Genomic DNA, 16051 nt, shown 5'->3' on the forward strand with positions numbered 1-16051 from the left:
TTTTCCCCGTGTTTCCCCTTTGTACTTCCACGTGTTCTTCGTGATTCTCCGTAGGATCCACTCCAAACGTGAAAGATCGTCACCATAGGGTTCCACCCTACATCATCTTGGTATCATGAGCCACGTTGATCACGTTTTTGGAGCCCCTACCCCGTGTTATCTAGCTTTATTTTGTTGTTTTCGTCCTAAATCCGAAAATCCCCACCAAAAATAGCTCCCAATTTTTTTGTGATTTGTTGGTTTGATGATGTTTTGTTGATTTTGATCCGTGGATTTGCTTGGTTTCAAGTGGATCTAGCATTCCCCCAAGTTTCCCCTCTTCTCATCCACGAAATCCATCCAATTTTGGCCCCGAAATCATCCATTTCCGCCCCAAAATCGCGCAACGATTCGAGCAGTCGAGAAAATCCCGACACGAGCGGTACTACCGCCCTCCAAGCGGTACTACCGCTGAGAACCACAAGTGGTACTACCGCCCCGCGAACGGTACTACCGCCAGGCCCTGTTTCAGCCGAAACAGTTGAAAAATCCCGACACGAGCGGTACTACCGCCCTCCCGAGCGGTACTACTGCCCCAAGCCAGTTTCAGCGTTCCGAGTTTCACCGTTTTGCCCATAACTAATTCATCCGAACTCCGATTTTGACGTTCTTTAGCTCATTTTGAAGCTATTGACATCCCCCATCCCACAAAAATGCCACCAACACAATTTGACTCCATAAAATTTTCCAAAATTTGGCAAATTTGCCTAGGTCCTCCACCATATCATCTGCATAGCCACCACCGACTTCCGCAACCTAACCCATTTTGTTCCCCATAGCATTAGTGGTTCCTTGAGTAGTGATTCGAGTCTCCTAAGCTGTTTCGGCTACTTAGGGACGATTGCTTCTTCATCAACCACCTCCACCACTTCCGCATAGGCGTGCCCACCATACACTTCCATCACCCCCAACTTAACCCAATAGTTGTTTGAGCTTGTGTGAGTTGTGGCTTGTGTCTCCTAAGGTGTTTCGTCTACTTAGGGACGACAACTTAAACTCCGACACGTGTTTTGCCCATCATCCCACTTCCGCATTGCCTAGTTGTCACGCCCAATATGCGACCCTATCCAAAAGGAACTCGAAGGTCCCAACAAGGATAGACCCGCATATTGGAACACTTTTGCAAGGTGGATATCATTACATCAACATTACATAATAGATGGGGATACATACATAAGGCATACAATGCCACACGAATACAACATCATCTTACAAGAGATCAACATCCGACTACGGATGGAACACAAACAGAAACTCAAACGACACCCACCCTGCTAGCCCAGGCTGCCGACCTGGAACCTATCCCCTGATCGAAGAAGCAGAAGAAGAACTCCAAAACAAGCAAACATCGCTCTCGCGTCATGATCATCGCATAACCTGTACCTGCAACTGTTGTTGTAGTAATCTGTGAGCTACGACGACTCAGCAATCCCATTACCATGGGTATCAAGACTAGCAAAGCTTAATGGGAAAGGAAGGGGTAAAGTAGTGAGATTGCAGCAGCGACTAAGCATATATGGTGGCTAACATACGCAAATAAGAGCGAGAAGAGAGCAAGCAGAACGGTCGTGAAGCTAGCAATGATCAAGAAGTGATCCTGAACTCCTACTTACGTCAAACATAACCCAGAAACCGTGTTCACTTCCCGGACTCCACCGAGAAGAGACCATCACAGCTACACACACGGTTGATGTGTTTTAATTCGGATCTGGTGTCAAGTTATCTACAACCGGACATTAACAAATTCCCATCTGCCACATAACTGCGGGCACGACTTTCGAAAGATAATACCCTGCAGGGGTGTCCCAACTTAGCCCATGATAAACTCTCGCGATCAACGAAGGATATACCTTCTTCCAGGAAGACCCGATCAGACTTGGAATCCTGGTTTACAAGACATTTCGACAATGGTAAAACAAGACCAGCAAAGCCGCCCGATGCGCCGACAATCCCGATAGGAGCTGCACATATCTCGTTCTCAGGGCAACACCGGATAGGTCAGCCTACGAGTAAAACCAACCCTCGAGTTGCCCCGAGGTGGCCCCGCAGTCTGCCCGGTTCGGACCAACACTTAGACAAGCACTAGCCCGGGGGGGCTAAAATAAAGATGACCCTCGAGAGAGCGACTCCCAAGGGAAACATAGGTGGTGGTGAGGCAAATGGTAAAACCAAGGTTGGGCCTTGCTGGAGGAGTTTTATTCAAAGCGAACTGTCAAGGGGGTCCCATAAATCACCCAACCGCGTAAGGAACGCAAAATCCGGGAACATAACACCGGTATGACGGAAACTAGGGCGGCAAGAGTGGAACAAAACACCAGGCATAAGGCCGAGTCTTCCACCCTTTACCAAGTATATAGATGCATTAATTAAATAAGAGATATTGTGATATCCCAACATAATCCTGTCCACCATGGAGCAATCTTCAACTTCACCTGCAACTAACAACGCTATAAGAGGGGCTGAGCAAAGCGGTAACGTAGCCAAACAATGGTTTGCTAGGAAGGGTGAAAAGGTTAGAGGTTCATGGCAATTTGGAAGGCTTGAAGAGCAAGTGATAGAAAGCGCAGCATAGCGATAGAACGAAGGAACTAGCATAGCAATGATAGTAGTGAGATCCAGGGTCGCGGTCATCTTGCCTGAAATCCCGCTAGGAAAAAGAACGAGTCCATGAAGAAGATGAAGCCACGAAGACGAACCAAGCGTAGACGAACGAATCCTCACGATCGCAACGAAACAGGAACTATCGAGAAGAAGCACACAGCATAGTAAACACACCACACATGAACAAGGCATGATGCTCAACAAGCATGATGCATGACAAAGCTACATGAAGCTACTCATGGCAAGAGATGATGCATACAAGAGCAACACATCAAAGCAAGTTTAAATGAGGCCAGAAACAACATGTAACAATTCCGGTAAGTCCTCATATGCAAATTTCGAAATTGGTCCAGATCTGAATAAACCTTATGTTCAAGTTGTTAAACAGCAAGTTAAAATGCACAAAGATGATCTACACGAAATTTTAGTCAAGTTACATATAAAGTTCATTTAATTCGGAGCTACGGCCTAGAAGATATGAGCAAAACTAGTTAAACACGGCATTGATGCAAAATGCAAACGAACATCAAGAAAACACCTCAAAACAAGGATGCAACATGATAATATGAAACTAAATGCAAAATCAAGCAAGTTTCATATAGTGCACACTCAAAACGGAGCAACGGTGCAACACACACACACACTATACAAGATATGACAACAATCTGTCCAAAATAGTAACTAGGCATATTGCAAGCATCAAAACAACAAGCTACACTACCACAATATGAAAACAAAAGGCATGGACATGATGTACAGGTAAATCATTACAAAACATGAACACTGAGCTATCTTCATAAATCACTAGAACATGCTCAAAAGGACATGGCAAGATTGCAAATAATAACAGTTTCAGACTTTGCAGAAATAACATCAGGTTGCAATGTTTAGGGGTATAAAACAACATGCTACAAGAACTTATCATGGCAAACAAAGGCATGGCATGACTCTACTAATTGCATAGAACAAAAGTCCCTTACTGACCATGAGCCAAAAAGGATCAGAAGATATGATGGCACCCATGTAAACATGGCAAGTTATATGACAGATACATACATGGCAGGAACAACAATAAGTAGGCATGTTGGTGAGCTTGTACCACTCACCACAGAGCAATACATGACATGTCAAGGCAACCAACAGTAATACGACATATTTATGAAGCTCCTCATGGCAAGAACAAGTTCATAGGGTGCATGGATAACTAGCAACAATCATGGCAACATTAAACTTAATGTTAATAGGCTGACAGCAACAATATTTAGCAACTTTAGAGCAAGATCACAACAAGCTACAGTAGGCTATAAATGCAACCATGGGCATGGATGGATAGAGCATGACATGTATAACAAATCATCCTTAGTGAACATCTCCAGATTATGCATAGAATGACTTGTAGTAGCAGGTTAACATAGCATCACGAAATAACAGATTCAGCCTAGCAAAACAGCAACAGCAAGTACCCTACTTAACAAGCTTGATGCACTCACTACAAAACTCACAAAAATAAATGGATAGCACCCCTGTAAAGATGGCATGACATAGATTAAAACACATGTAGACATCAACCTCATAGGATGCACACATCAAACATGGCAAAAATGACAAATGAGCATGTTATAACAGTTTCAGCAGGTCAACAGTAACATGCACTCTTGCAACGATGATTCAGGCATCAAGATGAGCTCAAATGAACATGATGTAATGGAATGAAATGAAGTACTCATCGGGGCGAACAATTTGACATATTACATGCACGAAACGGAGCTACAGATGCAGAGTTATGATGCGATGAACAGAGCAATATTATGCAAAAATATCTCGGGACTTCGGGATATTCGGGGTCAACCTCCAGTTTTGCACGGACTTCGAGGTGAGGCGGAGAGCTCGCCGGAGTTGTGGCCGGGGAAGACGAGGGAGGGCCGGAGAGGACGCGGGGCAGGCGGATCCGCGACGAGGGACGCCGGATCTGGCCGGAGGGCGGCACCGGCGGGCTAAGCTACGGCTCCAGCGCGGGGGCGCGGGTCACGGCAGCGGGGTCGACGCGGGGGAGGCCGGTGGCGGGGGTCGGCGCCGGCAGGACGTGCCCAGAGCCACGGGCAAGGCGCTGGCCGGTGGCGGAGGGGTCGGGCGGCGCACGGGGGGGGCGGCGGGCCGCCGGCACGGCGGCAGAGAGGCGCGCCGGCGGCGGAGATCGGGCGGCGGGGCGGCGCCGGCCGGAGGCTCGCCGGCGATGAGCGGCGGGCGGAGGGCGCGGGGCTCGCTGACCGGGCGGATCGGGTCCGCCGTGGCCCGGAGCGGGCCGAAGATGGGCTCCGCGGGCCCGGCGGCGAAGTGGGCACGGGGAAGGTGAGGTGGCGGCTCCAAATTGGTTGGGGAGGCAGCGGTGATGATGTGGCGGCTCCGGATTGGTCGGGCGACGTGGCTGGGCGGCGGTGGACGCATCCGGCTGCGGGCGGACATGTCCAGCGGCGCGAGGAGGGAGAGGGCTAGGGTTCATCCGCGAAAAATGGAGGGGAGGACCTATTTATAGATTCTGGGAGCTAGGAGACTCCAAATGAGGCACGGTTTTCGGCCACGCGATCGTGATCGAACGGCGGAGAGAATGGAGGGGAGTTAGATGGGTTTTGGGCCACTTTGGAAGGGGTGTTTGGCTGCAACAAAAGAGGGCTTTACGGTTACCCGGTTAACCGTTGGAGTATCAAACGGACTCCAAATGGCACGAAACTTGACAGGCGGTCTAGCGGTGCTATACCAAGGCCGCTTGGCAAACCTCGGGCCATTCCGAGAAAGTTTAACACCCGCTCACAACGAGAGACAAAAGGGGAACGTCGGAGGACATAGAAGTGCCGAATTGCAAAACGGACAACGGGGAAAATGCTCGGATGCATGAGATGAACACGTATGCAAAATGAGATGCACATGATGACATGGCAAAATGCAACACACAAGCAAATGACATGGCAACAACGACGAATAACTGGAAGACACCTGGCGCATCGAATCCGGGGCGTTACACTAGTGCAAAACCACCACCGCTTTCCGCTACCACCATTTGACATTTGTTATTTGAGATTTTGAGTTCGCGGTTTTTCCGTTTCCTAAGGTGTTTCGGCTACTTAGGGACGAGTTCCATCATCTTGGTATCTACATCAAGAACACCGCCACTCATCATCGCAAAGGACGGTAACCTCGACGACACCATTGTATATTCCCCTTGCCAATTGCATTGATAACCCCTAGCCCATTTTGTGTTACTTGCCTATCGAGACTAGCCATTTGAGTATTGCCGGCAATGTTACTTGTGCACATTAGTGATCTACACCATCCATTGTATACATACCATATCATATTGGTATCATATCTTGTGTCACAAGTTTGTTCCCGCATATACACAATTGCTATCTTGGTTTGTACATTGTGCAAAAGTGGCCATAGAAAAAAAAGAAATAAAGCTTTTAAGCAAAAGAAAGAGAGCAAAGAAGCTTGTAAGCAAGTGCCATATCATCATACCACATTGCATAAGATTGCCATATCCGATCATCTTGGATCATCTTGAGAGAAACACCGGGAACTATACATACATAGCATACTTGGGATAGAAGTTTATCCATTTTGCATCTTATAGGTTGTGCACAAGTGTCGTATCCGCCTATTGAGCAATCGTGCTAGCGCCTCTCTTGAGTTGTGCAACACGAGCGTTTTCCATGGATTCCACATTTTGTGCTCATTCCTTGGTTGCACGGCCCCATTTATCTATCCGTGTGTGTGTTTCCGTGTGCCATTCTTTGCTATTGGTCCATTTGTTTCACTTGCGAATTTGTGAATCTCTTTCAACATTATTGACTCTTGTTAACATTTTGCATTAAATTTTTGTGCCACTATCCTCACCAAGCTCCTCCATAAGTTTTACTTGTATAGGTGTGAGAACTGACAAGGATTGGTACCAATAGTGCTATTTCATTGTCCGCATTTGAGTGAACTTGATTCATTGTCAACATCGGTCAAGGTACATTGGTATAAGTTCTTCTCTTTATCCCACTCATATTTGTTCGAGTCTTGTGATGGATAGGCAAGGCATTTCCTCTTTGGTCCTCGACAACAATGACGGCGTGAACAACTACATCACCAAAGCGTCTATCTTCGATCTACAACGACAAGTTCAAGGCACACAATCAAGATTGCGAGAGCACATCGAGAACATCTCCATCGACATTCATCACTCCGAAGCAAGGAGAAGGGACTACATAGACAAGAAGCTTGCCGCACATAAAGAGGAGCAAGATGCAAGGATGGAGGAGATTCGGACCTTGATCAAGTCTACTTCCCCTTCGTCATCTTCAAGGCGGCGACATTCAAGCCACAAGTCTTTGGAGCGCAAACAAGATGCAAGCGCAAGTCGTCCAAGTCAACATCTATATGGTGACCACCATCACGTTCGTGATCAACATCGTCATGAAGGGCAAGTCACCTCCAAGCATCATGTGCACGACGACGACGAACGCCAAGGAGCTCAAGCACGACAACGACATCATCATCATGAAGATGCTCCACAAGCGCAAATGCACAAGTCCCAAGTCGAAGCTTCATAAGCACAAGAGAAGACCGCGAGACGAGCACCACCAAGATGGCGCTACGGCTACAACAACCACTTCGGCATCTTCGCCAAGTGCAATCAAGGCATCTTCGCCTTTGGACGTACGGCATCTTCGCCTACTTCCCACGTGTACACCTACATCAACTTCATCAAGTCCAAGGCGACCACCTACGAGCGAGGGAGACACTTCCATCTTCGGAAGCCCCTCAAGGAAGATGGCCGAGCATGGGAAACTCCCTTCGGTCATGGAGACGAGCTACGAGGTGCCACATCATATGGGCCTCCAACAACAAGACGATGATGAGACGCTCGAGCAAGGGCCATCCCCTTCGACCACGGCTATGAGCGCGAACCTCTTCAACAACACGAAGACGACGCCCACATTGGACTCATACTCCGAGTCAAGCTACGCGACCGCGCATGGAGACATTTGCACCTACATCTCTCCGACACCCACATATGTTGAGATGTCCCATTTGTCATGTGAGGAGAGCCACCACCCCATGAGTGACATGAGTGACTCCACCATACGTGACATTGAGAGCATTTCCTATGAGAGGATGAGTGTGACCACCACTAGCCCCACACATGAGAGCATGCCACACATCCTATGTGAGGTTGAGCGCCATTTGAGTGACTCCACCAACTATATGAGTGAGAGCATCCTTGAGGGAGTGAGTGAGCCACAACACGTAGTGAGTGAGGTAGTTGAGACGGCATGTGAGGCCACTATGATTTCTAACGAGTCTACTCCTAGTGTGTTTTCTTCTTTGGTGCTAGGTCTCCTACATGACGACATGCCTACCCTCGACGAGTCCATCCCTCCAATGGGAAAATCGATGGACATGGTGGACGATGATGCACCCCCACATGGTTCCATCAAGATGAAGATGACAACGAGACCATCTTCAACACCTCACCTACAACACATGAGCGATGCTCCAAAGGTAACATAGGTGATGATACTTCTCTTGTCCCACTAGTGGACTATCTTGACATCGATTGCTCCCATGATGTTGACACACCTATTGCCATGCTTCATGCTAGTGAGACTTCTTCATGCCTTGACTTACCTATTTATGATGAATATGATGATGAGCATGTTGAGTTACCTAGTTGTGATGCTATGCTCCATAGGATGTCATGTGAAAATTCTTTTGGTCACATCATGTTTGACAACCCATTGAACTTGTCATATGCTATGAGTGAGATCTCCCATATTGCATCATTTCAATCTCAACATAGTAACTATGCATGCCCCATTAAAATCAATCCCATTTGCACTAATGGCATAGATGACGAGATGATGGTCATGGGCTTTTGTTTTTCATGTGATGATATTGCCATGCTTCCTTTACATGATTTGCGCAATTCATCTACTATGCCATGCCATGATCACATTGTTCCGAATATGCATTGTTTTGGATGTTGTCAATATTCTCCACGTGATGTTTCTACTCTTGCTCATGAGGAGACCCCCATAGTTTCCTCATACATATTAGGAGATCTTGATGCATTCCATACTTTGCATGATTCCCATGATTGCATGCACCTTATGCATTCCATGTAATGCTCTAGATATTTCTCATGATGCATTACACAATTTGAGTCTCCATTATGCTATACATAATAACAAACATCTCATGATAGATGACATGTTTCTATATCACGCATCTCATTTATTAGAGCATTGGCTATTTTGTGATAACCGACACATGCACGTGCGCATCATGATGGATGATGTGTACATATACCATGCACACACAATTTTCTCTTTGTCTTTGTTTTGTGTAGGTACTTATGAACACTCGTCAACCTCAAAATCCCATGAGTTGACGAAACGAGCTCTTGAGAGCAACGACGACTTGGGATCTCGTGGACTATCCTTACCACCGTTCCCTTCGCGCAAGGACTACGCGCATCTATTTTACTTGGCTCTCACACGGCTATGGGCCATTTACCACTTTTCACCTTATGCTCATTTTACGTGTTCACTTTGCATGTTATACTTGCTTCTATGCCTTTGCCATGCAATTGTGACCCATGCTTGCATCTACCCATGATTGACCCTATGTGTATTTGCATGCTTGGTAGAGATCCTTGTTGCTTTTGCCATGTTTATCATGTGCCCCATGCTATTGATGCTTGTTGTGTTGGGAGAGTCATGATGCCCCATTGCTATTTACATATGGTCTCTTGCCAATACATTGATGATAATTTTCTCATATCTTGCTTTCATGCTTGTGCTATGCCATGTGAATTATTCATGCATACTATTTGCACACATGACATGCTTGCCATGATTCCTTCTAGTATGTTGCATCTTCGCACTACTAGCTTGCTTGACTTGATTGCTATGATTGCTTGCTTGGTTGAATCACCCATGTTCCACTATCACTTGCTTTCTTGGGTTGATGACATATATGTTCATGCCTCTCACTTGATTTTCCATGATCATTGTCTCTTGTCTCCATTAGTTGCATCTCTCATATCACCTTGTATTGAGTGCAACCATACTATGCTTATTGCTCTTGGAGACTTTGACAACTTACTTGTGATGCATGCTTGTTTACTGGAGCCTATTGTATTTGGTTGTTCTTGCATCATATGCCTATATACTATGAAATGCTCCCTTGTACTTTCTTATGATGAGCATGATGCATACACTTGTTGGGTATCTTACCACACGAATGATAGGTTTTGCACTTCCGCTAACCTCATTTGTTTTTCCGAGTGTTTGTCATGTTCTTTCATTTTGAAGGATTCACAAGGCATTACCGTCATGAGACATATTGGTTATGTGAAGGCATACACGATGTGCGACACCAACATTTTCGACATCCTCATAAAGGTGAACTCCTTCTCTTTGAGCCATCCTCAAATACGCATATTGGATGGGTCACTCTTTCATTGTTGTTTCCTTCTTGTTGTCTACATGATACATCTCGTGAACGGAGGAGCGACATTGGAGATTGGCTACATGGACCTTAACATTGAGGAGCGCTCGCACTTATTGGATGCACCTTCGGTCTTCCACTCATGCCTCGACATCGAGCTTTGGTACACCAACACCTCCATATTTGTTGATTGTGCTCATACATGTCATGCTCGATGGACATATCATACTCACCACAAGTTTGCACGCTATGCATGGATTGAATCACATTATGCTTGTCTTGTTGCATCTATTTCCATGTCATCCATGATATATGAGCTTGTGCATTTCCTTAGCAAATTTGTTGTGATCTTCCTTGATGGCATATTCATACATAATGATCATATTGTCGACCATCAACTGCATGATAATATCCACATGTTGAGCATCCATTGCCATGTTCATGCATTTGATAAACCATCCCATTATGACATCATTTTGCATCGTGGTTGCATTGCTCATATTCATAACACATTTGTGTACACAGTGATTGCTTGTCCTCCCATGAATGCTTTGCATCTCATTCTAGATCAACTTGATAAGCTTCATGCGCTTTGTCACGACCAATCTTGCCGCACGGACTCATTCTTACATGATGGACACTTTGTGTGCGCTAACCATTGTATTTCCGAGTGTTGCTTGTGTTTGCTCTTTTTGCATGTCTATCACTCCGGTGACACCTTGGACTACTTGGATTGCGCCATGTCTTCAACTCCGTCCAACTACAAGTCCGTCTATGAACCGTTTCCATGGTGATGAGGATCACGATCCGAGGTCGGATCTTTCCCAAGGGGGGGAGATGATGCGGAGCATCCCACGGTCATCCCCATGTACACTCCGACTACTCTCCAAGCCCCAAGAGGACATATGATGAGACCTCGAATATACACCATTGGACACAAGGTGAACTCTCTCCTCTCCGAACCTTCACTTTCTACATGTGAGACATGGCTACTACCTCATGCATGGACCTTGCATACACTCAGGTACAACCGAGATGACCATGGAGGATCCAAGGACCAAGGCCAAGCATGGAAGAGGAGAAGGAAGAAGAAGCCGGGAGCAAGCGGTACTACCGCCCAGGCCCAGCGGTACTACCGATTATCATCACAAGCGGCACTACCGCTCTACATCCGCTTCACTCCCGCAAAGTCCGACAAACTTCGAAGATCGAACGGCTCCAGAGCGGTACTACCGCCCATCATAGCGGTACTACCGCTTGCGCGCCTCAAGCGGTACTACCACCCGAAGGACCGGTACTACCGCCCTGTCTGTGCACAGTGTATTGGGCCGAGCCCATGTACCCCTTCGCCCTCACTTACCCCTTCGTGGCTCTAGACTATATATACTCCTCCACCTCCTCCTAGTTAGGGTTAGCGTTGATTTAGCTCATTTGTGAGATAGAGCCTCGCTCATCCATCGGATCTCCTCCTCATGAGAGACCGCGGCCTCTTCGAAGAAGATCCACTTGGATTCAAGGCCCCTTTACGGGAAGATCCCCTCGTGGATTCAAGACCTCCTCTCAGAGAAGAACGGTCCCTTTGTATCCTTACCTTTGTTGATTGTGGATCATGTGTTACTCTTTGTTCTCGGTGATCTAGCACTTGTGTGATTGATTCCTTGTCGGTTTAGTGATTCTCTCTCGTTTTCCCCGTGTTTCCCCTTTGTGCTTCCGCGTGTTCTTCGTGATTCTCCGTAGGATCCACTCTAAACGTGAAAGATCGTCACCATAGGGTTCCGCCCTACATCACCAGGTGCTACTGCTGGCCCACTCGACGGGCCATGAGGGTGTGCAGAAAACTCTCCATCGTCTCCGCACCGACCTCTACATCCCTGGTGATCGGGCCCTGGTCCGTGACTGGGTTCGGTCTTGTGTGACGTGCCAGTGCAACCAGACGGAGACGCTACGGCCTGCTGGTCTGCTCCAGCCCTTGGAGGTGCCATCTCAGGTCTGGGCGGATATCTCCATGGACTTCATCAAGGGCCTCCCTAAGGTGGGCGGCAAATCGGTCATTCTCACGGTGGTCGACCGCTTCTCCAAGTATGCTCACTTCATCACGCTCGGTCACCCCTACACTGCGACGTCCATGGTCCGGGCCTTCTTCGACGGGATCGTCCGCCTCCATGGGTTTCCCTCTTCGATCATCAGTGATCGGGACCCCGTGTTTACGGGGCATGTGTGGCGCGACCTCTTCAGGATGGCGGGCGTGAAGCTCGGCCTGAGCACGGCCTTCAACCCTCAGACGGATGGCCAGTCCGAGGTCGTCAACAAGGTGATTGCCATGTATTTGCGTTGTGTCACAGGTGATCATCCTCGTGCATGGGTGGACTGGCTCTCGTGGGTGGAGTACTGCTACAACACCTCCTATCACTCCGCCCTCCGTGCCACGCCTTTTGAGGTGGTCTATGGCCGCCCGCCTCCACCGATTCTTCCGGTTGATCCGTCCACAACTCGGACCGAGGTGGCCAGGGACCTTCTGTGGAGCCGCGACGAGATGCTCGCGGAGGTCCGACAACGCCTCCTTCAGGCCCAGCAGTTGGCCTAACACTACTACGACGGTCATCATCATGAGGCGGAGTTCGCGGTGGGCGATTGGGTGTGGCTCCGTCTTCTTCACCGCTCTACGCAGTCACTAGACCCCCGCGCGAAGAAGAAACTGGGTCCTCGCTATGCCGGGCCCTTTGCTGTCCTGGAGCGCATTGGGAAGGTGGCTTACCGCCTTCAGCTTCCGGCGGGCGTTCGCATCCACGACGTCTTCCATGTGGGGCTGCTCAAGCCTTTCCATGGAGAACCACCCGCGGTCCCTCCAGCGCTTCCCCCGACTGTCGACGGACGTCTTCTTCCTGGACAGGAGAAGGTTTTGAAGGCCCAGCTACGTCGAGGCGTGTGGTACGTGCTGATTCAGTGGGCTAGACTTCGGCAGAGGACGCCACTTGGGAGCAGTGTGAGGAGTTCCGTCACCACTATCCAGAGTTTCAGCTCGAGGACGAGCTGTCTGCGCAGGCGGGGAGAGATGTTATGACCGGCCGGACCTACAGCCGTAGGAGGCCCACCAGGCAAGCTTAGCCCACAAGTTATCTTAGTTTTATTTCATGTTATGGTTATATAAACAGATTGTAAGACTATTTTGAGATTTAAGCAATAAGACTATTCTATTGCCCGGCTCCTAGAGGAGCCGGAAACCCTAAACCCTAGCCGCCACTTGCCTTCGCCGCCGCCGCCCCTGACGCAAGGTAGCGCCTTGCCGCCGGCCGCCGCGCTCCAGCCCACGCCCACCTCCCTCCTTCCCATACCACCTACGCCCCAGACCCGGTAGGCCTCTAGGTTCTACCAGTCACGCACGCACAACCATTATGATTTGCATATTTGCGAAGTTCAGAACGCACTCCCTTTTCTTGGATCAATATAATTCTACCAAGTAGCTAGGGTTCTAGAGCTGATTACAATACTTGGAGAAAAAGATGATGTGCGAGCTACTTAAGGGCAGGAAATGACCGACGATAAAGGTGACGGCAGTTAACTGAAGCGCAGTGAACAAGCTCGAGTTAACTGTTATATTTGTCGGATGGTAAACAGGGGAGTAGAGCGTCGACGTGAGCCGTTCATCTGGTGAGCTTCAATCGTAGCCATCCATCGAATCGTTCTCTTCCCTGCGCCATTTCTTTAGTCCGTGTCTCGCTGTCGATTTCTTCAGTTAGCATCAAACGGTATTTTAGTCCTTGTCTCGCTATCGTTTCCTATATTACTTTGTTTTTAACAAGAACCGTGGGAGCTCCAAATAGTATTTTAGTACAGTATTTGCAAAATATATACAAGAAAAACTCAAATAGACCACTTCAGTTGAATGTGAAGAAGCCCAGAACAGTAATAGTTGCTGCGAGGGTATGCTATCTCTGTGTCTCTCTCTCTCTCTGAATTTTGTGAGCAGTATTGGCCAAACTTTATCGAGTTCCTAATTTTTTTAGGGGAGTTCCTAACTTTATTTTGTCTCATCGGGAAAATATGTTGAGGTAGGTTAAGAAATATTAGAGATTAGCAATGTCCTATTTCGATAAACTTGGATGTTGAAAAAAAGTTCACTTTTGACTAAATTTTACATGAACAATGAATGTATTTTTGCACATACTATTCTAACTAAACTTGAATATGAACTAAAATTTTCTCTTGTTGCAACGCATGAGCATATGTGCTCCCTCCGTAAAGAAATATAAAAGCACTTAGATCAGTACAAAGGGCGTACTACTGAAACGTGAGAACGTGCTTATGAAAAGTTAGCATCGAGAATAACTGTATCAACATTCTTGGGGTTAGAGGTTTTGTAAACAGCTTCAACATCATGCCTAAGCTGCAGAATCTATCAACTTCTGCCTCCAGTATAATATAAACTAGATCATTGATGGCGCGCGTTGCTGCGCCCGTCTATTTTGGCATTTAGTTATTAGGAATATAAAGCAACTTGTATACATTTCTTTAGTACTCCCTCTGTCCAAAAACAAGTGTCATGGTTTTAGTTAAAATTTGAACTAAAACTGCAACACTTATTTTGGGACGGATGGAGTATACTGCATTTTCTCGCACAATTTTGCAATTTAAGCGATATGCATCCTTCTACATTCATGCCATAAAGGTTTATGAAATAGAAGTACATCGAATAGATAATAATCAAATCATATAACAATTGTTTTCATAGTTGCTTATCATGAGACTTTGTCCAAGAGTTATATTAACAATGTACCATTTTAGGTGAACTTAGAATTTTGTGTTAATTCCTTTGCACAAGAGAAGTTTAGATATTTTGCAAGAATACTATGCCTATAGAGAATAAGATATATAATTCACCATATCAACATTGAATTGTCAAGTTATAGAAAGGCTTGACAATAGGTAGATAGCTCTGCAGACCCTAATCTTTAAATAACACATGCTAGTACAATTTTGTTTTTTCAAAACAGAACGAAAGTGCCCAATTGCTCACATAGCCAAAGTACAAAGTTACTGGAAGAATGGAGAAAGGCCACACATTAGTACTACTGGAGTAAAAATATTTAATCAGTTTCCATACCGAGCTGCCCTTGTCTTTGATCAAGTAGACTGAGAACCATAAACAAGAAAGCTATCTAATTTTAGCAGTTAAACAAATCCATAAATTCACCAAGCCAAATACACATAGGATGGGAGAGATAGCAGCAAACTTGCCAATTGTGAATCAGAAAAAATGGGATCCAGTGGTCATACACGCCAATAATTTCCTAAAAATAAGTTAGTAAACAGAAGCCATGAAGAGAAAATTAAATATAAAGTTCAGCACGATCTAACAAGTACTGATGCGTCAGCCACGTGAACAAAATCAGGTGAAATCCATTCCAGACTATGATCCTGCAGGAAAGGAAAAAAGAAAAGATTATAAGTAAATAAGAAGAATTGTGTGCTAGCTAGTGGTAGCGAAGGATAAGCAAAACAACATACGTAATACCCGTACATGAGCTCGTAGCTGTTGTGCCTGCCTACCCGTGCAGAACTGTAGATGGACTATTGCGTCGGTGATGTTGGGCGTTGGTGCCAAAGTGAATGTGGAGATGGGATAGACATCAAGGGCAGTGATGATGTATCAGCGGGTGGGGAGGGGAGGCACGAGCAAGAGGGCTGCCGTGCCATTGACCTTTTACCCGTTCGAGCTCCCGTGATGTTTTGTTCATCGCCCTCCAGTCCGTTTTCCCTCACCGGTCGCAGTCAGGGTCGTCCCGTGCGGCTTCCATCTCTGATTGTAAGTCATGTTCCTCTCTTTCGGCAATGCTATAGACGATGTAGCTGGATGCAGACTAAGGGGAAGGGTTGGCAAGTATGGGTCGAGGAGACAGAACGCATACCTCCATTTAAT

This window comes from Triticum aestivum, chromosome 1B, assembly GCF_018294505.1.
Source record: "Triticum aestivum cultivar Chinese Spring chromosome 1B, IWGSC CS RefSeq v2.1, whole genome shotgun sequence".
Lineage (NCBI taxonomy): Eukaryota > Viridiplantae > Streptophyta > Magnoliopsida > Poales > Poaceae > Triticum > Triticum aestivum.